Source organism: Oncorhynchus mykiss, chromosome 14 (genome assembly GCF_013265735.2).
Source record: "Oncorhynchus mykiss isolate Arlee chromosome 14, USDA_OmykA_1.1, whole genome shotgun sequence".
Lineage (NCBI taxonomy): Eukaryota > Metazoa > Chordata > Actinopteri > Salmoniformes > Salmonidae > Oncorhynchus > Oncorhynchus mykiss.
Genome location: NC_048578.1, coordinates 5,225,022 through 5,251,475, shown reverse-complemented (window position 1 = coordinate 5,251,475; position 26,454 = coordinate 5,225,022). Strand labels below are relative to the sequence as shown.

The 26,454-nt window shown below is 42.2% G+C and overlaps 1 long non-coding RNA gene across 1 annotated transcript; it reads right to left on the bottom strand.

Moving 5' to 3' along the window:
• Nucleotides 1–18,821: 18,821 nt before the first annotated feature.
• On the bottom strand, nt 18,822–23,449 carry LOC110488602. Its single transcript, XR_002468453.2, has 3 exons — nt 23,325–23,449; nt 22,296–22,380; nt 18,822–21,185 (listed from the first exon to the last, which is right to left on the bottom strand). It is a non-coding gene; the product is annotated as an uncharacterized LOC110488602 (long non-coding RNA).
• Nucleotides 23,450–26,454: the final 3,005 nt, after the last annotated feature.

Here is a 26,454-nt window from a genome sequence, read left to right as displayed (position 1 = left end):
TATCGATGGCGGTTATGATATCGTTTAGGACCTTGAGTGTGGCTGAGATGCACCCATGATCAGCTCTGAAACCATATTGCATATGTGAATGAATGAGAGTGGAGAGGAAGGGATGGTAGGAAAATATGGGAGGTTGAGGCAAGCTTGGCTTGGGTGGAAAACGGTGGGCAAGAACGGGAGGTTGGGACAAGCTTAGCTTGGGGGGTAAAGGGGGAGGGAAACTGGCAGCGGGAGATGGACACGCTTGGCTTGGGAGAGAGGGAAGGAAGGGTTTATCTATACAACAATGTATTTTTTTGTGACTTGCAAACCTGCTGTTAAATAAATACGAGGGCTGCCCAAATTAGTTGAGGATATCGAGTCATTGTTTCTCCAATGTATTTACAATGACATAACCCATAGTCTTCTTTGGAGCTTAAAAGCTTAAATACAAAGAAATGCTTGTTTTATGTTTATTGTGTTGTTGGTTCCACTTTTCTGGGCTCCATTATTTACTTAACAAATAAGGAACACTCAAAATGTGCACTTATAAATCAGAACAATTTGAATCAAAATACAGCTGTAGACAGAAGCCAAAGATCAAACATCAGACATACAACTGATGTCTCTCTTGAGTTCTGCCCCGAACAAAAGAAAGACAGGATCTTATATACCCCACACCCCCACACCCACATCTCCTACGTCAAAACCTGCTTGTGCAGCTAAAAGAACAAGTTATTCATAACACAACGTTTCTGAGGACATGTCTCAACGGTATGCAAATCTGCCCTTGTTTCGGAGATACAAGTGTCTCGCTATCACCCTCAGTCCCTTTTCTCACCTTTTCTCACGGACGCGGGGCTGCGGGTTTTGGCAGAGAGCTAGACACAGAGAGGCCTCGATATTCAGCTATGCAGTCAGCATAAGTACAATGGCACGTAAGCAAATTAATAATGACATAATCAATGGTGGGGTCTTTAGAAGACACCCAAATCAATTTTAACCCTTCGGTGTGTTAAATGTTTGCTCAGCCTACACGTTCACACGATCTATATATGTAATGTATATACTAACTATGAAAATATTAATTTCTACAAATAATTTACAGGATACTTGTAGGTTTGTCATGTCTACTCCCGCTCCTCCCCTCCGGTGTTCGACGTCGCCGGTATACTAACAACCGGTCCTGTGATTCATCATTATGCACACCTAGCATCAATCATTACACGCACCTGCATGTCATCATGATACTCACCTGGACGCCATCACCTTCCTGATTACCTCCCCTATATTTGTCACTCCCTTTGGTTCTTTCCTCAGTCAGTATTGTTTCCTGTGTAGACACTACTGCTATGTTGTCTCGGTTCATGTTTGTTGTTTTATTAAACGTTTCACCTGCACCTAGTCCTCGACTCTCAGTTACAAGGTTAGTATTCCCAACTACAAAATACTACTTTTTTTTCTCTAAGTAAGAAAAGCTATTCAAAAATTTACAAAAATATATATATATCAAAAAATGCACTCAACAATATACTGGATTGAAAAGTCCATGACATATTGAAATCCGAACTTTCTCATGTATCATGCTTAATTACACTGACAGAAAATACACTTAGCGATGGAAATGGAGAGTGCATCTTCAACACCTGAAATGTATTAAATAAGTGAACCAAAAATAAAGACGTTTACCATTACAAATGTAGACAGAAAGCATAGAGAGAATCCAACCCCTGACATAATTTGGGATGCTTTTATGGTATACTTTAGGGGAATGGTAATCTCATATTTGGAGATATTTAGAGTTAGTGATACATTTTTCTTCAATTAAAATGTAGCTTTTCGAACAAGCCCATAAAAATCTTTACAAGATAAAGAAGAAATATAACATTTATGAATTTAAGCAGGAATATGATATTTTACTTTTGAAGAGATCCAACAACTACAGGTTAAACTCAAATAAAGTATACTATTTAATGGCAAATAAACCAGAAACACCTCTCAGGCCTCACAAAACGAACACATGCCAAACCAGTTATAATTTAAGATATTTAATTAGAAACAGCTCTATTAATAACAATTTGAAAAGCTTTTATGAAAATCGATATAAATGCAAATGAAACTACATTGCACTGATCCTACAGCCTTAGACTTAATAACCCTGAAGCTACTATCAACAGGCAAAAAAGTATCACTAAATATAGAAAGCACACCAAAATACATTTTAGACATTGTTAAAACATAGCACCAGCTATGGACAGCTTTCCCATACAATTATATTTGACATTATGGGATAAAGTAGCGCCCCTATTTATTCAAATGACAAAACGCATCACTCAGTTCAGTGCTTCTGAGTTCCATGTATCAAACAGTTACTTCAGTTATATTAAACCAGGAAAACCTGAAGAGTCCCCTGCAGATTACAGACCCATATACTTAATCAATTACGACAATAAAATAATACTAAAACTCATAAGCAACAGAATGGTAAAAGTCTTAATAGACTTGATATACAACATATTAATCAAACATGGTTTATTAAAAATAGACACTAATCAACAAATAAAATAATATTTCAGTATAATTTGTTCTAAAGAAGATTCATCAATAATGGCGGATACATAAGTATTCAGACCCTTTGCTATGAGACTCGAAATTGAGCTCAGGTGCATCCTGTTTCCATTGATCATCCTTGAGATGTTTCTACAACTTCATTGTCCACCTGTGGTACATTTAATTGATTGGACATGATTTGGAAAGGCACACACCTGTCTTTATAAGGTCCTACAGCTGAAAGTGCATGTCAGAGCAAAAACCAATCCATCTGGTCGAAGGAATTGTGTGTAGAGCTCCGAGACAGGATTGTGTCAAGGAAAAGATCTGGGGAAGGGTAACAAAAATTAGATGTGACCAAGATCCGGATAGTTACTCTGAAAGAGCTCTAGAGTACATCTGTGGAGATGAAAGAACCTTCCTTCCAGAAGGACAATCATCACAGCAGCACTCCGCCAATCAGGACTTTTTGGTAGAGCCACCCCTCAGTAAAAGGCACATGACAGCCCGCTATGAGTTAGCCAAAAAGCACCTAAAGACTCTTAGACCATCTGAAACAAGATTCTCTGGTATGATGCAACCAAGATGAAACTCTTTGGCCTGAATGCTAAGCGTCACGGCTGGATGAAACTTAGCACCATCCCTACTGTGAAGCACGGTGGTGGCAGCATTATGCTGTGGGGATGTTTTTCAGTGGCAGGGATTGGGAGACTAGTCAGGATCAAGGCAAAGATGAACGGCGCAAAGTACAGAAAGATCCTTAATGAAAACCTGCTCCAGAGTACTCAGGACCTCAGACTGGGGCGAAAGTACCTTCTAACAGGAAAATGACCCTAAGCACACAGTCAAGACAATGCAGGAGTGGTTTAGGGACAAGTCTCTGAATGTCCTTGAATGACCCAGCCAGAGCCCGGAATTAAACCCGATCAAACATCTCTGGAGAGACCTGAATATAGCTGTGCAGCAACGCTCCCAATCCAACCTGACAGAGCTTCAGAGGATCTGCATAGAAGAATGGGAGAAACCCCCCAAATACAGGTGTACCAAGCTTGTAGCATCATACCCAAGAAGACTTGAGGCTGTAACCACTGCCAAAGGTGCTTTAACAAAGTACTGAGTAAAGGGTCTGAATACTTGTGATATTGTGATATTTAAGTTTTATTTTTTATAAATGAGCAAACATTTCCAAAAAACATGTTTTTTCTTTGTCATTGTTTGTAGATTGATGGAAAAAAACAATTTAATACATTCTGGAATAAGGCTGTAACATAAAAAGTCAAGGTGTCTGAATACTTTCCGAAGGCACTGTATAACAGGTATGATACACAAAACTTTGCAGAAAGACTATCCAACTGACAATCTCTTAGAAAAATACATAAACTATATATAAACTATGGAACTAAAGGACTGATAGTGGCACACGATGTCTTCGACAGACATTGGCAGCTCTGCTTTTTGCTCCTAAGCAACTTTGCAGTATTTCATTTTTTTCTGTGTTATTTCTTACGTTATTAGCCCAGAACGTTTTTTTGTGTTATTGCATACAGCCGGAAATAACTTTTGGATATCAAAGCTGCGGTAACTCACCAGCATTATGACCAGAAATACGACTTTCCAGAATTGGATCCTTTGTTTGTACCCCCCAGAGCAATTGAAATTATCCCAGAGGTATGCCCCAAGGCGCTGCCGACGGAGAATAGGTATTCGGAGTGGACTTCTAGTCCACCGCTTCCGAGTGTATTACTTGCTAATGTTCAGTCCCTGGACAATAAAGTAGACAAGCTTAGGGCAAGGATCTCTTTCCAGAGAGACATCATGGACTGTAACATACTCTGCTTCATGGAATCATGGCTCTCTCCTTATGTACTGTCTCTGTCCATACAGCCAGTTGGGTTCTCAGTACATCGCGCAGACGGAAATTAAGAACTCTCTGGGAAGAAGAAAGGCGTGGTGTACGTTTCATGATTAACTACTCATTATGTGATTGTGATAACGTATAGGAACTCAAGTCCTTTTGATCACCCAACCTAGAATACCTCACAATCAAATGCCGACCGTATTACCTCCCAAGAGAATTCTCTTCGGTTATATTCCCCCTCAAGCTGATACCACAACGGCCCTCAAGGAACAACTAGTTAGAAAGTTGGCTGTCAGAAGTTTTACAATGTAAGTTTATTTATAATCCGTCTATCTGCATATTTCAAGACATGGTATAGGAGGCGGCGGTGAGATACCCAATTGGTTGGACCATACTTTTTTCTGCAATCATAAAAAAAAAGGTTTGCTGAAAAACTGGAAGTCAAATGACCCTCCATCGCTAAGGCAGTGGATAAATCAAATGCATTATCATTTAAATATTAAATACACTGGGGATACACTGGGATGGGCGACACCTGGAGGGGGGTGGAGACAAGTACAAAGACAGGTGAAACAGATCAGGGTGTGACAATATTAATATTATAGTTCCTGCAATTTTAGTTTGACATGATTTTATGGCCTATCGATGGGTCTTTTGAAAACAGTATACGTGAAAGGATTAGCCACCATCATCAATGAAAGAGAGAGAAAGAGAGAGAGAGGTTAGGGAAATAAATGTATCACTTGAACGTCAATCAAATCAATCTTAAAAACATGGAATCATGTAGCTCATATTCCAAAGTGGTCTGAAACACCTCCAGTATTTCATTGTTGGAACCCTACATAAAATGCCCCTTTAAAACACTGTCTTTAGCATGCCATTTAGAAGACTTTGTTTTCAATCGAGGAATAAAATAAAATAACCAGACAAAACCATACATTGCAGAAATCTCCATAAATATCAGACAACTGAACATCAGTGAGAGAGAGACTACTTCCTGGAGAGAAAAAATATGTGAGTCTACATGGGAAAAGGACATGACTGAATGTTTTGCTGTCATTTTCATTTTTTCATAGCAAGTTTCATTTTCACATAGGAGTAAACAACACTGATATCCCAAGCTCCCCAAACCTAAAATGTACAGGTACAGTAGATTAATACATGGCGATGAGAATAACCTGCTGACTTGGCAAAAACTGGTTGAATCAAAGTTGTTTCCACGTCATTTCAATGTTGAATCAACGTGGAAAACTCATTGGATTTAATCAACATCAGGGCATTTCCTATTTTTTTCTCTTAACTTTTAACCTAAATCCAATGACATGGTGAATTTTTTTTAAATTTCAAGTTGAATACACAATAGTTGACATCTCGACCAAATGTCAATCAAAACTAGACATTGAACTGACATCTGTGCCCTGCTTTGCTAATGTATGTTGTAAATACATTTAGGATACTTTTGCCCCTTTACATTACAGTATATTTGAGTTTAATATGAAAAAGATAAGCGAGAAGAGCATAGATTACCACCATTCAATATGATTTGTTAGCCAAAAAGAACCAACTATATTTTCAGTTTTCAAACATGTAAGAATACACAAAAACACTGAACACTATATTCTCTAACTGTTACCGTTTAAGACTTTTATCACTTATCTCTAAGTACAACATGTGTGTGGCTCTCCTGTGACTATTGTCAGCACTTTTGTACTGTATTCTTCATACTCATCGTCTCTTGGTATGGTCAAGTTCCTTATTCTGCACATGGGTGTTTCTATAAACTAGCGTACCTGTTATGCACGTGAGTGAGGACCCAAAAGCGGTTTAACAAAAACAGAGTCCTTTAATGTCAAAACAAACAACCCGCAGAGAGGGCGACAAATGAAACATAAAGTCCTTCTGAAATCACAGAAGAGTTCCCCTTCTAGCAGCAGAGGAGATTAGCTGGGTTGTAGAGGACAGAGGTACCTGATCACACGTAGCCTCAGATGAACAGGCAGATTCCGACAGGACAGGACAAGGTTGAAGCAAACAAGACGATAGTTTGGTTCTGGCATGAGAAACTCAAACGAGAATCTGACAAAGACAGAAGCAGGAACAGAGAGAGAAATAGAGACCTAATCAGAGGGAAAAAAGGGAACATGTGGGAAAAGGGTGAACGAGGTAGTTAGAGAAGATGAGGAGCAGCTGGGGGAAGGAGGGGAAGAGAAGGTAACCTAATACGACCAGCAGAGGGAGACGGAGTGAAGAGAAAGAACAGGAACAAGACATTATGACAATACATGACAGTACCCCCCCACTCACCGAGCGCCTCCTGGCGCACTCGAGGAGGAAACCTGGCGGCAACGGAGGAAATCATCGATCAGCGAACGGTCCAGCACGTCCCGAGAGGGAACCCAACTCCTTTCCTCAGGACCGTACCCCTCCCAATCCACTAGGTACTGATGACCACGGCCCCGAGGACGCATGTCCAAAATCTTACGGATCCTGTAGATAGGTGCGCCCTCGACAAGGATGGGGGGGGAAGACAAGCGGGGGCGCGAAGAACGGGCTTAACACAGGAGACATGGAAGACCGGGTGGACGCGACGAAGATATCGCGGAAGAAGAAGTCGCACTGCGACAGGATTAATGATCTGAGAAATACGGAACGGACCAATGAACCGCGGGGTCAACTTGCGAGAAGCTGTCTTAAGGGGAAGGTTCTGAGTGGAGAGCCAAACTCTCTGACCGCGACAATATCTAGGACTCTTAGTTCTACGCTTATTAGCGGCTCTCACAGTCTGCGCCCTATAACGGCAAAGTGCAGACCTGACCCTCTTCCAGGTGCGCTCGCAACGTTGGACAAAAGCCTGAGCGGAGGGGACGCTGGACTCGGCGAACTGAGACGAGAACAGCGGAGGCTGGTACCCGAGGCTACTCTGAAAAGGAGATAGCCCGGTCGCAGACGAAGGAAGCGAGTTGTGGGCGTATTCTGCCCAGGGAAGCTGTTCTGACCAAGACGCAGGGTTACGAAAAGAAAGACTGCGTAAGATGCGACCAATAGTCTGATTGGCCCGTTCTGCTTGACCGTTAGACTGGGGGTGAAAGCCGGAAGAGAGACTGACGGAAGCCCCAATCAAACGGCAAAACTCCCTCCAAAATTGAGACGTGAATTGCGGACCCCTGTCCGAAACGACGTCTGACGGAAGGCCATGAATTCTGAAAACATTCTCGATGATGATTTGTGCCGTTTCTTTAGCAGAAGGAAGCTTAGCAAGGGGAATAAAATGAGCCGCCTTAGAGAACCTATCGGCAACCGTAAGAATAACAGTCTTCCCCGCTGACGAAGGCAGTCCGGTGATAAAATCTAAGGCGATGTGAGACCACGGTCGAGAGGGAATGGGAATCGGTCTGAGACGGCCGGCAGGAGGGGAGTTACCGGACTTAGTCTGCGCGCAGACCGAACAAGCAGCCACGAAACGACGCGTGTCATGCTCCCGGGTGGGCCACCAAAAACGCTGGCGAATGGAAGCAAGCGTACCCCGAACGCCGGGGTGGCCGGCTAACTTGGCAGAGTGAGCCCACTGAGGAACGGCCAGACGAGTAGGAACGGGAACGAAAAGAAGGTTCCTAGGACAAGCGCGCGGCGACGGAGTTTGAGTGAGTGCTTGCTTTACCTGCCTCTCAATTCCCCAGACAGTCAACCCGACAACACGCCCCTCAGGGAGAATCCCCTCGGGGTCAGTGGAGGCTACTGAAGAACTGAAGAGACGAGATAAAGCATCAGGCTTGGTGTTCTTAGAGCCCGGACGATAAGAAATCACGAACTCGAAACGAGCGAAAAACAGCGCCCAACGAGCCTGACGCGCATTAAGTCGTTTGGCAGAACGGATGTACTCAAGGTTCCTATGGTCAGTCCAAACGACAAAAGGAACGGTCGCCCCCTCCAACCACTGTCGCCATTCGCCTAGGGCTAAGCGGATGGCGAGCAGTTCGCGGTTTCCCACATCATAGTTACGTTCCGACGGCGACAGGCGATGAGAAAAATACGCGCAAGGGTGGACCTTGTCGTCAGAGAGGGAGCGCTGAGAAAGAATGGCTCCCACGCCCACCTCTGACGCGTCAACCTCGACAACGAACTGTCTAGAGACGTCAGGTGTAACAAGGATAGGTGCGGATGTAAAACGATTCTTGAGGAGATCAAAAGCTCCCTGGGCAGAAACGGACCACTTAAAGCACGTCTTGACAGAAGTAAGGGCTGTGAGAGGAGCTGCCACCTGACCGAAATTACGGATGAAACGACGATAGAAATTTGCGAAGCCGAGAAAGCGCTGCAGCTCGACGCGTGACTTAGGGACGGGCCAATCAATGACAGCTTGGACCTTAGCGGGATCCATCTTAATGCCTTCAGCGGAAATAACAGAACCGAGAAATGTGACGGAGAAGGCATGAAAAGTGCACTTCTCAGCCTTCACAAAAAGACAATTCTCTAAAAGGCACTGGAGGACACGTTGAACGTGCTGAACATGAATCTGGAGTGACGGTGAAAAAAATCAGGATATCGTCAAGGTAAACGAAAACAAAGATGTTCAGCATGTCTCTCAGGACGTCATTGACTAATGCCTGAAAGACAGCTGGAGCGTTAGCGAGGCCGAAAGGAAGAACCCGGTATTCAAAGTGCCCTAACGGAGTGTTAAACGCCGTCTTCCACTCGTCCCCCTCCCTGATGCGCACGAGATGGTAAGCGTTACGAAGGTCCAACTTAGTGAAAAACCTGGCTCCCTGCAGGATCTCGAAGGCTGAAGACATAAGAGGAAGCGGATAACGATTCTTCACTGTTATGTCATTCAGCCCTCGATAATCTATGCAGGGGCGCAGGGACCCGTCCTTCTTCTTAACAAAAAAAAACCCCGCTCCGGCGGGAGAGGAGGAGGGGACTATGGTACCGGCGTCAAGAGCTACAGACAAATAATCTTCGAGAGCCTTACGTTCGGGAGCCGACAGAGAGTATAGTCTACCCCGGGGGGGAGTGGTTCCCGGAAGGAGATCAATACTATAATCATACGACCGGTGTGGAGGAAGAGAGGTGGCCCTGGACCGACTGAACACCGTGCGCAGATCGTGATATTCCTCCGGCACCCCTGTCAAATCACCAGGCTCCTCCTGTGAAGAAGAGACAGAGGAAACAGGAGGGATAGCAGACATTAAACATTTCACATGACAAGAGACGTTCCAGGAGAGGATAGAATTACTAGACCAATTAATAGAAGGATTATGACAAACTAGCCAGGGATGGCCCAAAACAACAGGTGTAAAAGGTGAACGAAAAATTAAAAAAGAAAGGGTTTCGCTATGATTACCAGAGACAGTGAGGGTTAAAGGTAGCGTCTCACGCTGAATCCTGGGGAGAGGACTACCATCCAAAGCGAACAAGGCCGTGGGCTCCCTTAACTGTCTGAGAGGAATGTCATGTTCCCGAGCCCAGGTCTCGTCCATAAAACAGCCCTCCGCCCCAGAGTCTATCAAGGCACTGCAGGAAGCTGACGAACCGGTCCAGCGTAGATGGACCGACAAGGTAGTGCAGGATCTTGAAGGAGAGACCAGAGTAGTAGCGCTCACCAGTAGCCCTCCGCTTACTGATGAGCTCTGGCTTTTACTGGACATGAAGTGACAAAATGCCCAGCGGAACCGCAATAGAGACAGAGGCGGTTGGTGATTATCCGTTCCCTCTCCTTAGTCGAGATGCGGATACCCCCCAGCTGCATAGGCTCAGCACCCGAGCCGGTGGAGGAAGATGGTAGTGATGCGGAGAGGGGGGCAACGGAGAACGCAAGCTCCTTTCCACGAGCTCGGTGTCGAAGATCAACCCGTCGCTCTATGCGAATAGCGAGTTCAATCAAGGAATCCACGCTGGAAGGAACCTCCCGGGAGAGAATCTCATCCTTTACCTCCGCGCGGAGACCCTCCAGAAAACGAGCGAGCACAGCCGGCTCGTTCCAGTCACTGGAGGCAGCAAGAGTGCGAAACTCAATAGAGTAATCTGTTATGGATCGATTACCTTGACATAGGGAAGACAGGACCCTGGAAGCTTCCTCCCCAAAAACAGAACGATCAAAAACCCGTATCATCTCCTCCTTAAAGTCCTGATACTGGTTAGTACACTCAGCCCTCGCCTCCCAGATTGCCGTGCCCCACTCACGAGCCCGTCCAGTAAGGAGAGATATGACGTAGGCGATACGAGCTGTGCTCCTGGAGTACGTGTTGGGCTGGAGAGAAAACACAATATCACACTGGGTGAGGAACGAGCAGCATTCAGTGGGCTCCCCAGAGTAACACGGCGGGTTATTGATTCTGGGCTCCGGAGATTCGAAAGCCCTGGAAGTGGCCGGTGGATCGAGGCGGAGATGGTGAATCTGTTCTGTGAGGTTGTAGACTTGGGCGGCCAGGGTCTCAACGGCATGTCGAGCAGCAGACAATTCCTGCTCGTGTCTGCCTAGCATCGCTCCCTGGATCTCGACGGCTGAGTGGAGAGGATCCGAAGTCGCTGGGTCCATTCTTGGTCAGATTCTTCTGTTATGCACGTGAGTGAGGACCCAAAAGCGGTTTAACAAAAACAGAGTCCTTTAATGTCAAAACAAACAACCCGCAGAGAGGGCGACAAATGAAACATAAAGTCCTTCTGAAATCACAGAAGAGTTCCCCTTCTAGCAGCAGAGTAGATTAGCTGGGTTGTAGAGGACAGAGGTACCTGATCACACGTAGCCTCAGATGAACAGGCAGATTCCGACAGGACAGGACAAGGTTGAAGCAAACAAGACGATAGTTTGGTTCTGGCATGAGAAACTCAAACGAGAATCTGACAAAGACAGAAGCAGGAACAGAGAGAGAAATAGAGACCTAATCAGAGGGAAAAAAGGGAACATGTGGGAAAAGGGTGAACGAGGTAGTTAGAGAAGATGAGGAGCAGCTGGGGGAAGGAGGGGAAGAGAAGGTAACCTAATACGACCAGCAGAGGGAGACGGAGTGAAGAGAAAGAACAGGAACAAGACATAATATGACAATACATGACAGTACCAGTGAGCATTTCATGTGGTGGACAACTGTTTGGAGCTGTTACAAAGTCACTTATAATAATGTCCCTTTTTTCACGTGAGTACATTAACATATAAAGGGTGAGCATAGATACATTCAATATAGTTCATGAGCCGAATCAAAACCTACACTGCCGTTCAAAAGTTTGGGGTCACTTAGAAATGTCCTTGTTTTTGAAAGAAAAGCAAACATTTTTGTCCATTAAAATAACATAAAATGTATCAGAAATACATTGTAGACATTGTTAATGTTGTAAACGACTATTGTAGCTGGAAATGGCAGATTGTTTTATGGAATATCTACATACTAGTCCACTCAACTAGAAGGCCCATTATTGCTTCTTTAATCAGAACAACAGTTTTCAGCTGTGCTAACTTAATTGGAAAAGGGTTTTCTAATGATCAATAAGCCTTTTAAAATGGTAAACTTGGATTAGCTAACATAATGTGCCACTGGAACACAGGATGGTTGCTGATAATGGGCCTCTGTACGCTTATTTAGATATTCCATTACAAATCTGCTGTTTCAAGCTACAATAGTAATTTACAACATCAACAATGACTACACTGTATTTCTGATCAATTTTATGACATTTTAATGGACAAAAAATATTATTTTCTTTCAAAAACGAGGACATTTCAAAGTGACCCCAAACGTTTGAACGGTAGTCAAATACTAAGTGTTTAACCATTGAAGTACACAGTGAACTTGATCCTGTAAAATTCCTGGATTTTGCAGTCACTCTTTTTTTTGTATCACGGAAGTGTACTGTAACCTTGTAACATTTATCCCCCTATGTTAAGTTGTCAAAACAGTTTTAATTGGCACACATATCCAAAATAATGTATGGATTGCGAAATCGAATGCTTCTAACAGAAAATAGTATCTTTAACAAGATGAATCAAACAAAAATTGATATTGTCATTAACCGAGTTCTTCAATAATTATGCATAATATGCATTTGATGTATAGGGAAATTATCGCTGATTCAGGAAAATAATTTTCTGAATGACAGTCAAGTGATAAAGAGCTGGTGTGATACTGCATGCGATTGAACTGCCTTTTCAGTGGAATGTTGTGGGGGGGTTCCGCTAGCGGAACGTGTGTCCAAGGCAGGTTAATGCATTTTATGCTCGCTTCGAGGCAAGCAACATTGAAGCATGCATGACTGAGAGGACCAGCTGTTCCGGACGACTGATAACGCTCTCGTTAGCCGATGTGAGCAATAACTTTAAACAGGTCAACATTCACAAAGTCGCAGTGCCAGACGGATTACCAGAATGTGTACTCAAAGCATGCGTGGACCAACTGGCAAGTGTCTTCACTGACATTTTCAACCTCTCCCTGACCGAGTTTGTAATACCTACATGTTTCAAGCAGACCATCATAGTCCCTGTGCCCAAGGAAGCGAAGGTAACCTGCCTAAATGACTGCCGCCCCGTACCACTCACGTCTGTAGCCATGAGGGGCTTTGAAAGATTGGTCATGGCTCATATCAACACCATCATCTCGGAAACGCTAGACCCACTCCAATTCGCATACCGCCCCAAAACATCCACAGATGACTCAATCGCACTCCACACTGCCCTTTCCTTTTTGCAAAAGGAACACCTATGTGAGAATGCTGTTCATTGACTACAGCTCAACGTCCCACCCCATAGTGCTCACAAAGCTCATCACTAATCCAAGGACCCTGGGACTAAACACCTCCCTCTGCAACTGGATCCTGGACATCCTGACGGGCCGCCCCTAGGTGATAAGGGTAGGCAACAACACGTCTGCCACGCTGATCCTCAACACTGGGGCCCCTCAGGAGTGCGTGCTTTGTCCGCTCCCTTACTCCCTGTTCACCCATGACTGCGTGGCCAAACACGACTCCAACACCATCATTAAGTTTTCTGATGACACAACAGTGGTAGGCCTGATTACCGACAACAGTGAGACAGCCTATAGAGAGGAGGTCAGAGACCTGACAGTGTGGTGCCAGGACAACAACCTCTCCTTCATTATCAGTAAGACCAAGGCAAGGAGCTGATCGTGGACTACAGGAAAAGGTGGGCCGAACAGGCCCTCATTAACATTGACAGGGCTGTAGTGGAGCGGGTCGAGAGTTTCTAGTTCCTTGGTGTCCACATCACCAACAAACTATCATGGTCCAAACACATCGAGATTGTCGTGAATAGGGCACGAGAACACCGTTCCCCCCTCAGGAGACTGAAAATATTTGGCATTGGTCCCCAGATCCTCAAAGTTCTACAGCTGCACCATCGAGAGCATCTAGACTGGTTGCATCACCGCCTGGTATGGCAACTGCTCGGCATCTGGCCGTAAAGCACAAGGCCCAGTACATCACTTGGGGGCAAGCTTCCTGCCATCCTGGACCTATATACTAGGCGGTGAGGAAAGCCCAGAAAATTCTCAAAGACTCCAGTCACCCAAGTCATAGACTGTTCTCTTTTCTACCGCAGGGCAAGTGGTACCGGAGCACCACGTCTAAGACCAAAAGGCTCCTTATAAGAGCTTCTACCCACAAGCCATAAGACTGCTGAACAAATAATAAAATGGCCACCCGAACTATTTACATTGACCCCCTCCCCCCATTTGTTTTTACACTGTTGCTACTCACTGTTTATTATCTATGCATAGTCACTTTACACCTACCTACATGCACAAATTACCTTGACTAACCTCTACACTCGCACATTGACTCATTAAATGTTTTACTTTATTTTATTTGGTAAATGTTTTCTTAACCAACAATGCAGTTCAAGAAAGAGTTAAGGGCTTGTAAGTAAGCATTTCACGTTAAGGTCTACACCTGTTGTATTCGGCGCATGTGACAAATAAAGTTTAAATTGATTTGCTCACATCGGCTATGGAGAGCGTGATCACACAATCTTCCTGAACAGCTGGTGCTCTCATGCAGGCTTCAGTGTTGCCTGCCTCAAAAAGCAAGCATAAAAGGCATTTAGCTTGTCTGGTAGGCTCGAGTCACTGAGCAGCTCACGGCTGGGTTTCCCTTTGTAGTCCGTAATAGTTTGCAAGCCCTGCCACATCTGACGAGCATCAGAGCCGGTGTAGTAGGATTCAATCCTAGTCCTGTATTGACGCTGTGCCTGTTTTATGGTTTGTCTGAGGGCGTAGCAGGATTTCTTATAAGCGTCTGGATAAGCGTCTTTGAACGCAGCATCTCTAGCCTTTAGTTCAGTACAGATGTAATCCATGGTTTCTGTTTGGGATATGTATGTATGGTCACTGTGGGGACGACGTTGTTGATGCACTTATTGATGAAGCAAAATTATTCAGCCCCTTTACTTTCAGTGCAGCAAACTCTCTCCAGAAGTTCAGTGAGGATCTCTGAATGATCCAATGTTGACCTAAATGACTAATGATGATAAATACAATCCACCTGTGTGTAATCAAGTCTCCGTATAAATGCACCTGCACTGTGATAGTCTCATAGGTCCGTTAAAAGCGCAGAGAGCATCACGAAGAACAAGGAACACACCAGGCAAGTCCGAGATACTGTTGTGAAGAAGTTTAAAGCCGGATTTGGATACAAAAAGATTTCCCAAGCTTTAAACATCCCAAGGAGCACTGTGCAAGCGATAATATTGAAATGGAAGGAGTATCAGACCACTGCAAATCTACCAAGACCTGGCCGTCCCTCTAAACTTTCAGCTCATACAAGGAGAAGACTGATCAGAGATGCAGCCAAGAGGCCCATGATCACTCTGGATGAACTGCAGAGATCTACAGCTGAGGTGGGAGACTCTGTCCATAGGACAACAATCAGTCGTATATTGCACAAATCTGGCCTTTATGGAAGAGTGGCAAGAAGAAAGCCATTTCTTAAAGATATCCATAAAAAGTGTTTAAAGTTTGCCACAAGCCACCTGGGAGACACCCCAAACATGTGGAAGAAGGTGCTCTGGTCAGATGAAACCAAAATTGAACTTTTTGGCAACAATGCAAAACGTTATGTTTGGTGTAAAAGCAACACAGCTCATCACACTGAACACACCATCCCCACTGTCAAACATGGTGGTGGCAGCATCATGGTTTGGGCCTGCTTTTCTTCAGCAGGGACAGGGAAGATGGTTAAAATTGATGGGAAGATGGATGGAGCCAAATACAGGACCATTCTGGAAGAAAACCTGATGGAGTCTGCAAAAGACCTGAGACTGGGATGGAGATTTGTCTTCCAACAAGACAATGATCCAAAACATAAAGCAAAATCTACAATGGAATGGTTCAAAAATAAACATATCCAGGTGTTAGAATGGCCAAGTCAAAGTCCAGACCTGAATCCAATCAAGAATCTGTGGAAAGAACTGAAAACTGCTGTTCACAAATGCTCTCCATCCAACCTCACTGAGCTCGAGCTGTTTTGCAAGGAGGAATGGGAAAAAAATTATGTCTCTCGATGTGCAAAACTGATAGAGACATACCCCAAGCGACTTACAGCTGTAATCGCAGCAAAAGGTGGCGCTACAAAGTATTAACTTAAGGGGGCTGAATAACTTTGCACGCCCAATTTTTCAGTTTTTGATTTGTTAAAAAAGTTTGAAATATCCAATAAATGTAGTTCCACTTCATGATTGTGTCCCACTTGTTGTTGATTCTTCACAAAAAAATACAGTTTTATATCTTTATGTTTGAAGCCTGAAATGTGGCAAAAGGTCGCAAAGTTCAAGGGGGCCGAATACTTTCGCAAGGCACTGTATATATATATATATATATATATATATATATATATACTCCTCAATGCCATTGGTTGAATCCCATTAAAACTGTCCTGTAGCGTAGCATCTGCGTCATCTTCCCTATTGGGCGAGTAACTGGTACTTTCTGCTTTAGTTATTGCTTGTAAGCAGGAATCAGGAGGATAGAATTATGGCCAGATTTGCCAAATGGAGGGCGAGGGAGAGCTTTGTATGTGTCTCTGTGTGTGGAGTAAAGGTGGTCTCTATTTTTTTCCTCTAGTTGCACATGTGACATGTTGGTAGAAATGAGGTCAAACGGATTTGAGTTTACCTGCATTAAAGTCCCTGGGCAGTAGGAGAACCGCTACTGGATGAGCCTTTTCTTCTTTGCTTATGGCCTTATAGCATAATACTGCTTGTTGAGTGCGGTCTTAGTGTAGGCATCCGTTTGTGGTGGTAAATAGATGGCTATAGATGAAAACTCTCTTAGTAGATAGTGTGGTCTACAGCTTATCATGAGGTACTCTGCCTCAGGCGAGCAATACTGTATATTATCCGTGTCGTCGTTCAGCCACGACTCGGTGAAACATATGATATCACAGTTTTTAATGTCCCATTGGTAGGATAGTCTCAAACGGAGATCACCCAGTTTATTCTACAGTGATTGCACGTTGGCCAATAGAACGGATGGTAGGGGCGGGTTAACCACTCGCCGACGAATTCTCACAAGGCTCCCCGATCTCCGCCCGTGTTTTTCCATCTTTTCTTTGCGTGAATGACAGCGATTTGGGCCTGGTCTCAGAGAAGCAGTATATCCTATATCCTTAAAGAAAAAATCTTTGTCCGGTTCGAGGTGAGTAATATCTGTTCTGATATCCAGAAGCTCTTTTTGGTCATAAGAGACGGTGCAGCAACATTATGTACAAAATAAGTTACAAACAATGCGAAAATCACACAAAATAGCACGGTTTGATAAGAGCCTGTAAAACGGCAGCCATCCCCTCCGGCGCCATTATTATCCTCCGATTTTTGTCACTTCAATGAGGCCATTTGCATGGTTCAGACCAATGAGATGCGCTTTTTTAAATTGATTTCAGCATAGAGAGTAAAGATATTTAATAAAAGGAAGTTATGTCTTCAGTGTTTTTTTGTAACATTTTTAATAGTAGGCTATTCATTACCCATGTGACTGAGTTGACAGCCTATTAGTAATACCGCATATATGGGCTTAATAACGATGTTTAACAACGATTAACTTGGTTTCTGTTCCAAGTACGACCCCTTTCATTGAGTTGGATTTATGATAGGAAGTACTATTCTGTTAAGTATGACCTAACTGTTTCTTGTTATTTTCTTTGTCACTGTTCCTCATACAACACACACACACACACAGTTTCTGCTGTTACATCCTGTGAACTCTGGTCTCTCATCTCTTTCCTCTCCTCTCCAGATAAGACCGAGCCAATGAACAATAGTGAGACTGACTGACACAGGCAGCAACACTGCAGGCGAAAGGTAACACAACACAGTTTCAGCTGTTATATACTGCGTCCTCTGTCCCCATCATTTCTATCCCTTTCCTAACTAGTTAAAACGGAGCCGCGCAAACACGCAAACACACACACATACACACACAAGAGTTTTTAATGTAACATCCTGTGAACTCTGGTCTCTCATCTCTCTCCTGTCCTCTCCAGTTAGACAGGGCCTGTAAACGACAGTGAGAGTGACAACCACAGAAGGCAGCACTGGACAGCCTTGCAGGCGAATGTAACACCACACACAGTTTCAGCCTTTCATTTCTCACTTTAAAATGGACACACATGCATACTCACAGATGTTGTTGCTGTAGCAGCCATATTACAGTTTTTCTCAATCGCTTCGGCTCAATTTTCGAAAGATGATATTTTTTTTTGTCAAAACAATAAGTTTGAATCTCTGAGCAATTTAGTTTCTTGTTCATACCAGATTTTAATTTCTTATTCATTTAAGCAAATTGCACGTGTTTTGGCGCATGTGCAAAAGAGTAAATACAATTGTCTACAATTTGCACAGTAACTGCACGCACATGGCTTGCTGATCAAAACTGCTGAGTTGATTCTCAGTGAAATGGTCATACTCTTCACAACTTCTAAACATTCTTTCATCGTGTGAGCCATCGCATGCAAAATGACCCATTCAATTATCAAAATCTGTCAGACATGCGTACATGTATATTCTATAAATATCTATGACATGGAATGTTAGTGATGTTTGCTAAACTGGCAAATTACCTGCCAGGTGACGACGTAAAGAAATAGGAATCACAATCTTACCAATCAAGTTTGGAAGCATATATATACGGAGCTTGCCCACAGCACAATCAATACCATTTGTGAACATGGAAGAACATCACAACCCTGAAGAGCAGCTACATGCTTGTGGAAGAGAAATAAGAAGATGTGTAAGAATGTGTGTTGGTGGTGTCAGGTGAAGACATAATAGAGGAAGAGGTAGAAGGCAAAGAACAAGAGTCCCTGATGAAATCAGAGCCACAATTGTGGACCATGTCATAAACCAGTGGCTGGTCAAAGAGTACAGTCTAATGTAAACAGGTCCACAGTGTTATCAACTGTGCAAACATTCCACAGGGGAAACAGGTAAATATGTGCTCGCTCTTTACTTTTGTTACAGCATTTCATTCACAACAATACAGCAACTATTGTAAAGGTAAATGCAAGTCTGACAATCACAATGTACCATAAGATATGTATGAGGAATATACAGTACTAAAGCACAATTTGAATACAATGTACTATATGTAACATGATCTATTTGTGAATTCCACATGTCATATATAGGACTGCACAATGACATCATGCTGGTGGTAGAGTAGCAGTATTCAACCATCAGCAAGAACAAGACATTTGCAAAATGTTCATAGCCAACAAAAAGTAGCCTAAAGTGTCTTTAAAACGTTTTATTAGCAAAATATGCATGTGTTCCATTTATGTAGGTTAACAGTGGTAATTAGTCATTCAAAACAATTCAACACTGGTTATTGAGTTAAATCAGTGACAAAAGAGCAAAACAAAACAGAAAATCAGTTTGTTCATATATTTCTGCGGACCAGTAATATTATGGAGACCAATAAATAAAACCAGGTGGCAACTTCATACTTTGGAGGGGAAAAAAGAGACTTACATTTTTTTATATTTTAGTATACTGCATCAATATAATTCATAAAATATTCGAAAGGCTAATCATGTATGAACCTAGAGATATTTGGTAGCCTATGGAGATTGGGGAGAGGAAGGAGATGTTTGTGGGGTTGTGGTAAATACACAGCGTGCACAATTATTAGGCAAATTGTATTCCTTAGGATTGCTGAACAAACACAATGCTCTCCGTCAATCCAAAATGTTACTGAACCTCAAATCTGAATGTTTAACAAAGGAACAGTGAGTTTTGTCTTTCTCAGGGGAATATATGTGTGCACAATTATTATCACTTGTTTATTCTAAATTTTTTGAGTAAGTGTAACAAATAAGTAATGCAAAATGACAATTAAATAAACATTTTGGACTTTATTCAGTAAATATTCAGTTATCAATATAGCAACACTTCTTTTCAACCACAGCCTCTCAAATGCTGTTCAAAGGGGTGGATTGTCTTCCCTCGCTGTAAATCTCACGTTTGAGAAGGGCCCACAAGTTCTCAATAGGATTTAAGTCAGGTGAGGAAGAGGGCCAGGTCATTATTCGGGCGTCTTTGAGGCCCTTGCTGGCTAGCCAAGCGGTGGAGTACTTGGATGCATGTGATGGAGCATTGTCCTGCATGAAGATCATGGCCTTCTTGAATGCTGAGGACTTCTTCCTGAACCACTACTTGAAGAAAGTATCTTCCAGAAACTGGAAGTAGGTTTGGGAGTTGAGTTTCAGACCATCTTCAACCCAAAAAGGTCCAACTACCTCATCCTTAATGATCGCAGTACCCCTCCTCCACCTTGCTGGCTCCTGACTCGAAGTGGTGCCCTGTGTCTATTATTGATCCAGCCACAGGCCCATCCATCTGGTCCATCAAGATTCACTCATTTAATCTGTCCATAAAACCTTTGAAAAATCTGTCTTCAGGTATTTCTTTGCCCAATCTTGACGCTTCAACTTGTGAATCTTATTCAGTGTTGGCGGTGTTTCAGCCTTCTTGACCTTGGCCATGTCTCTGAGCACTTGACACCTTGTACTTCTGGACTTTCCAGGTAGGTTGCAGTTCTGGAATATGGTGGCACGGGAGGATAATGGGTTCCTGGTAGCTTGACGTTTAATTATCTTCAAGTCTTTGCAGTTAATTTGCGCCTTTTCTTCTCCGTGGGTTTTTTGGCGCTCCAGTTGACTATTCGCAAACAAAACGTTTGATTGTCCGGTGGTCACGCCTCAATTGTTTAGCTATTTCAAGAGTGTTCATCGGTCTGAAAGGCATTTTACAATTTTTGTCTTTTCAGTGTCAGTTAATGAAATACATTTTGTGGCCCATTTTACCTGAGGTAATGAGGCTGCCTAATAATTATACACATGTTATTCACTTTCACCACACCCTCCCTCATCACACAAATACACATCACCTGAAAATGATTCAATCCAATGAGCATTCACGTTTATATGGTTTGGAGTTGGAAAATGTCAATAGCAATAATGATAAGATCAGAATACTCACTTGCCTAATAATTGTGCACACAGTGTAGTTTCAGCTTCAATCACCAGTAAAACAAATGAATAAAACATTCCGATTGAAATCAATGTTTGGCTGTAACAACAAACAAAAAACATCTCGCTGGTGAATAATGGATCTTAAAACACAATTGTATGGTCACACATCTGTTCTCACCAAAGAGACCTGTCAGGTTTCTAACAATCCTGAATTTTACCTCGAATTTTTTTAACCTTGAAATTCAACACAGCAATGATGGTGCACAGGAGGAAGAACATTGCATTAACAATTTTCACCAGGTAGAAGACTGTTCGCTCCAATCTGTAGAGTAATCTGTAGAAGAATAACATTGCTTTTTGAGGACACTTGAGCAAACACCACTTCAGCGAAATGTTTGAAGCGGATAGGGGACACACTTTCAAATCATCTTAAATTATTTTAAAAAATGGATTGAGTAATTCATTCAATGATGTTACTTATAGAAGATTTGGATATGAAGCGCAGAAATGCTAATATAGGTACAAATAATAATATAGGTACCATATAGATAGCATTTCAAACCGGGGCCAGGTGAAAAAAAAAAACAGAATCAAAGCATGGGTTGCTGTCATACCTTGTCCATAGACTCCTTACAGGGTAAGAAAACCAAATGTAATTTGGGTGAACTATCCCTTTAACATCGAGAGGGGGTATTCTTAAAAAAATATATTACAATAACAGCAGGGACAGCACCATCTAGTGGTCAGAACCGGGTAATATCAGGACGTAGGATGGGACATAAACCTAACAACTTCAACTACTAATTTCTCTGAACATGGTTAAACAAAGCACAACCAAATTCACTGAAAATACATTACATAGGATGAAGAAATCGCAATTCCATACTGCTCCGAACACAGGAGGCTGCTGAGGGGAGGACAGCTCATAATAATGTCCAGAACGACGCTAATGCAATGGCATCAAACACATAGAAACCATGTGTTTGATACTGTTCTACTTATTCCGCTTCAGCCATTACCACGAGCCTGTCCTCCCCAATTAAGATGCCACCAACCACCTGTGGTGTCAAACATAGAGAGCTGATACCCGGTGTTGGGTTGGGATTTGCACGGCATGTGGGTGGTTTTTGACCATTTCTTTCAATTCCTCATGCCTTTACTCATTGTTTTGGTCCAAATCAGATGTTAGGTACTATATTTATTGAATATTATACACATCCTGTAAATTTCAAATGGTCGATTTGGGTACAATCAAATGAGCTTAATTTCTCAGAGATCAAATAATATTGAATCAAAATAATGTTGTAGGAATGCTAATGTCTACAGAAACAATTGCAGAACAATCTGAGATGGTGGGTGTCATGGCATGTTGAAATGAAACGACCCTATTATTAATCCCATATTAAGACATGGACACAATGTCTGACTGTTTATGCACACTCACCTAATGACGTCTTCAGATCTATACACGCTGTACGCTGATGTTAAGTATGAGTCTTCGGTGTCTTCGGTGGATGGCATTGACATTACTGTAGAGGAAATAAATGATTGTTTTTCACAGACTGGTGTCTATGTGGTGAAGTAAAGCATGAAATATTGGTCTCTCAGGGTGACACTTAGAAAAATTACTTCAGTTAGATTTGAAGAAACTTCAGATATCAAACTGTTTTTCAGGAGTGGGAAGATGGAACAATATTCTTTCACATCTAGGATGGGCAGTTACTTTAGAAAATAAATAATAAAAATAATGTACTTTAAACCACAATTTCTCAGAGTTTAAGAAATTGAGAATTTGGGACTATATGGTTCTATCTGCAATTTTGTCCAAATTGAGTTATTGACATGGCCTTGTTCTGTTTAATGTTCAGTACTCCAAATAACCCAAATCATGTTAAGTTCAAATGAATAGAAGCAAAAAATTGCTCAAACCATTCAGTCTTCAGAACTTTAAAGGCAATTATCTCAAAATCATATTTTTGTTACATACAGTCCCAAACTTTTGAAATGTTGATGATAGAGACTTGGGATGATGATGGAGCCTCCTGTCTGCACAGACACAGACCACAAATTACCAGCATCTGTAGACAACAGCCTAAATATATGTCCCTCACAAAAAGGACACCATGACATGTAATATGTATGTATGTATATATAAATATGTATGTATAATAGATTTATTCAATAAGAATGTTTTTCTTTGAGAGACGAAACAAAAGTTATTTCAATTTTATCTCAATAAAGAAATGTGTTTTTCTCAGTACATAAACTTTTTTAGACAGTGACAATTAACCATGAACAACAACTGAACATGTTACAGACTATACATCATTCTAAAACACAGAGCTGCTCAGTGAAATACATGTGAAATACGTGCTAAAGCCCTATGCAAATAATGTCTGAACTACATGTCTCTGACTTCAAGTAAGCAAACTGAAAGGAACCATGAGACTTCATAGAAACATGTTTCCATTACCTGATAGTCTGGAAAAAATGATGATGAGGAGGATGAAAACAGAGAGATGAGGAGCCATGTGATGGTTTGAGTCTGGGTATGTGACTGTGTATCTATGCACAAATATATGTGTGTGTGTGTCAAGGAACAAGAAACCAAACAAAATGACTACTTCCTAATATTCACACATTACTGTCTTACACTCTCTTCCTGCTTCTGTTTGTGTGTACATGGCCCCTCATTGGCAGATAGCAACCTTTACTATATATGGACTAGATTTAACCAAAGGTTGCTCTCTGTCACTACAATTTACTTTTTCTCAGACTCATTAGCTAGCGTTCTACAGTATCAGGACAAATGTATATGCACCCTTTCACTTTTCTTAAATAATTCCCTATTCTAAAAATATATAAAATAGTTTGTCTTCACACATCCAGATTTTCAACATTATTGAACTTATTGGATTTTCATTGCAGAACCAATCTTTAAAAAAAAAAAAAAATCATTCTTTCCCAACCCAATTACCTGCACCCTAGCCCCACTAAGAGATGAAAGGAGCCTAACGTTACTCCTTATCCAAGGACCTTACATGTTCCGTTTAAAGGCAAATTGTCTCTGAAAGCCAAAACAGCCAAATACTACATCTGAATGTGAATTCCTTCTCAATTGCGGTATGGTTCGAGAAACATAAATCCCTCTACTTTTATATCACGTTAAACAAACAAAACTTCACAAATGCAAAACACACACGTACTTTTCCTTACGTTTCCAAAATCATACCTCCAGCTATGCGTTTTCATATTTAGAAGCAAGCGTCGGTGCTCTTAACAAAACTCTTCCAGTCAGAAGATACTATCATCAGTAATCTCTAAAGCAGTTAGCATCTATGAATGGGGTACCTACACCTACCTACCCATTCCATGCCACACTGTGCAGCCCTGTAGGGTCAGGAGGCATCCATGGTAGTTGTTTTCAGTGCAGTGTTTTCAGTAAAGTGTGCATAAATGTGTGTCACCCTAAAGCAGGCAGATCAATGGTACGTATTTGTTTACTGGCCAGTTTACAGGATTCTGGCCCCATCAATTGCAAATTGAAAAGAAACTGACTTAAATAAATGGCTTTTAATAAAATGGATCCTTGTTCAGTGTGTTGATTTCATGGTAGGCCCATAGGCTCTTAGCTGACATTGAAGTCTTGTGAAAAAGTTCAAATGTAGTTTACTAAAGTTCAAACAGGAAGGCTGGTCTGAATGCTCGATTAACTTAATCAAGTAAGCGGAACATAATTCACTTTGTTTTCTATTATATGTGTAAGGACCGACGCCGGAGAACGAGACGCAGGTACGGGGAGTCCACATTTATTCAGGAACAGACGGGTAACAAAACAGGACAAGCGTCAGCACATGGTTAAACAACGACAAATAATGCTGAAGCAGGGAACAGAGAAGGGAACCAGACAGATATAGGGGAGGTAATGACAGAGGTGATTGAGTCCAGGTGAGTCCAATAACCGCTGATGCACGTAATGGGGGAAGGCAGGTGTGTGATGATGGTGGCAGGAGTGCATAATGCTGGGGAGCTTGGCACCTTTGAGCGCCAGGGAGGGGAAGCGGGAGCAGGAGTGACAATATAGACATAGTGGGAATGAATACAGACGTATCATCAGCATAGTGTCTTGCTTCTTCTCTCCTGTCCCTCAGGTGTGATGTTCAGATGTACCGATCCTGTGCAGGTGTTGTTACACGTGGTCTGCCACTGCGAGGACAATCAGCTGTCCATCCTGTCTCCCTGTAGCTCTGTCTTAGGCATCTCACAGAACGGACATTGCAATTTATTGCCCTAGCCACATCTGCAGTCCTCATGCCTCCTTGCAGCATACCTAAGGCACGTTCACGCAGATGAGCAGAGACCCTAGGCATATTTATTCTTGTGTTTTCCAGAGTCAGTAGAAAGGCCTCTTTAGTGTCCTAAGTTTTCATAACTGTAACCTTACCGTCTGTAAGCTGTTAGTGTCTTAACGACCGTTCCACAGGTGCATGTTCATTAATTGTTTATGGTTCATTGAACAAGCATGGGAAAAAGTGTTTAAACCCTTTACAATGAAGATCTGTGAAGTCATTTGGATTTTTACGATTATTATCTTTGATAGACAGGGTCCTGAAAAAGCGACGTTTCTTCTTTTGCTGAGTTTATATATTACGCACTTTTGAAATGTACAGAGACAGAATGCAGAACATGGGCTGCTCTTACAGTATTTTCCCTGTACACCAAGTCAGAACCGTAGGATGAATAAAGGGGGCATATAAGCAGACAATGAAACCTCTTACAATATTAGATGATGACATTTCTCCAAAACAGTTATAGGCTACATGTGCAGCACCACCGAATCAGAACAGTAATGTTAGGTGAAATTAAGAGGTGAAAATATACCAATTAGGGTGATGCACATGGGCTACTAACAGCTTACTACACAACATACACTTAGTATTACTTTCTTAGCTACAGTATACATATATTTCTTGCATACTACATAATTTTTGCAGCAGCATACAAGACATTTTTGGACTCACCTTGGCTTGTAACATGAAGGTGACACAGCAGTCCTTTGTGGGCAAATTTTGTCATCAAAGTCTGGTATTCTCTGGATTTATGGTGGGAACTCAACAACAACAAAAAACACAGCCACTCCATTGAATAGCAGGATACTGGTTGCTTTGCAATGCTTGCAGTTAGCCACTGATTCCTTCCAAATGACTCATTGTTGAATTTGCAATTTCCAACTTGTGTAATCTTTGTCTAATGGCCGATGACCACCGATACGTTTTATCTATAATTTATCTTCATAATTTCTCTTCATATGGATTAAAAAGGATTTGCCAGTAGATTGTTGACTTGATTCATGATGACGACTGCTAGCTAAGACTTTGAAAGTAAGATGTTGACATGATCAGTCCAATCAAAGCTACTGCACAAATAATTGATTTCATTTTATCTGTGACCAATGACCTTGAGCCTTCTTGGAATAGCACTTGTAATATAACTCTATGGCAGGACCCAAAGGGCTGAAATTATGGATGTCTACCCTTACTAAGGACATAAACTTGGCGATGACGTAGTGTCCCCACGAGTGACAGAACACTGAGCCAATCACG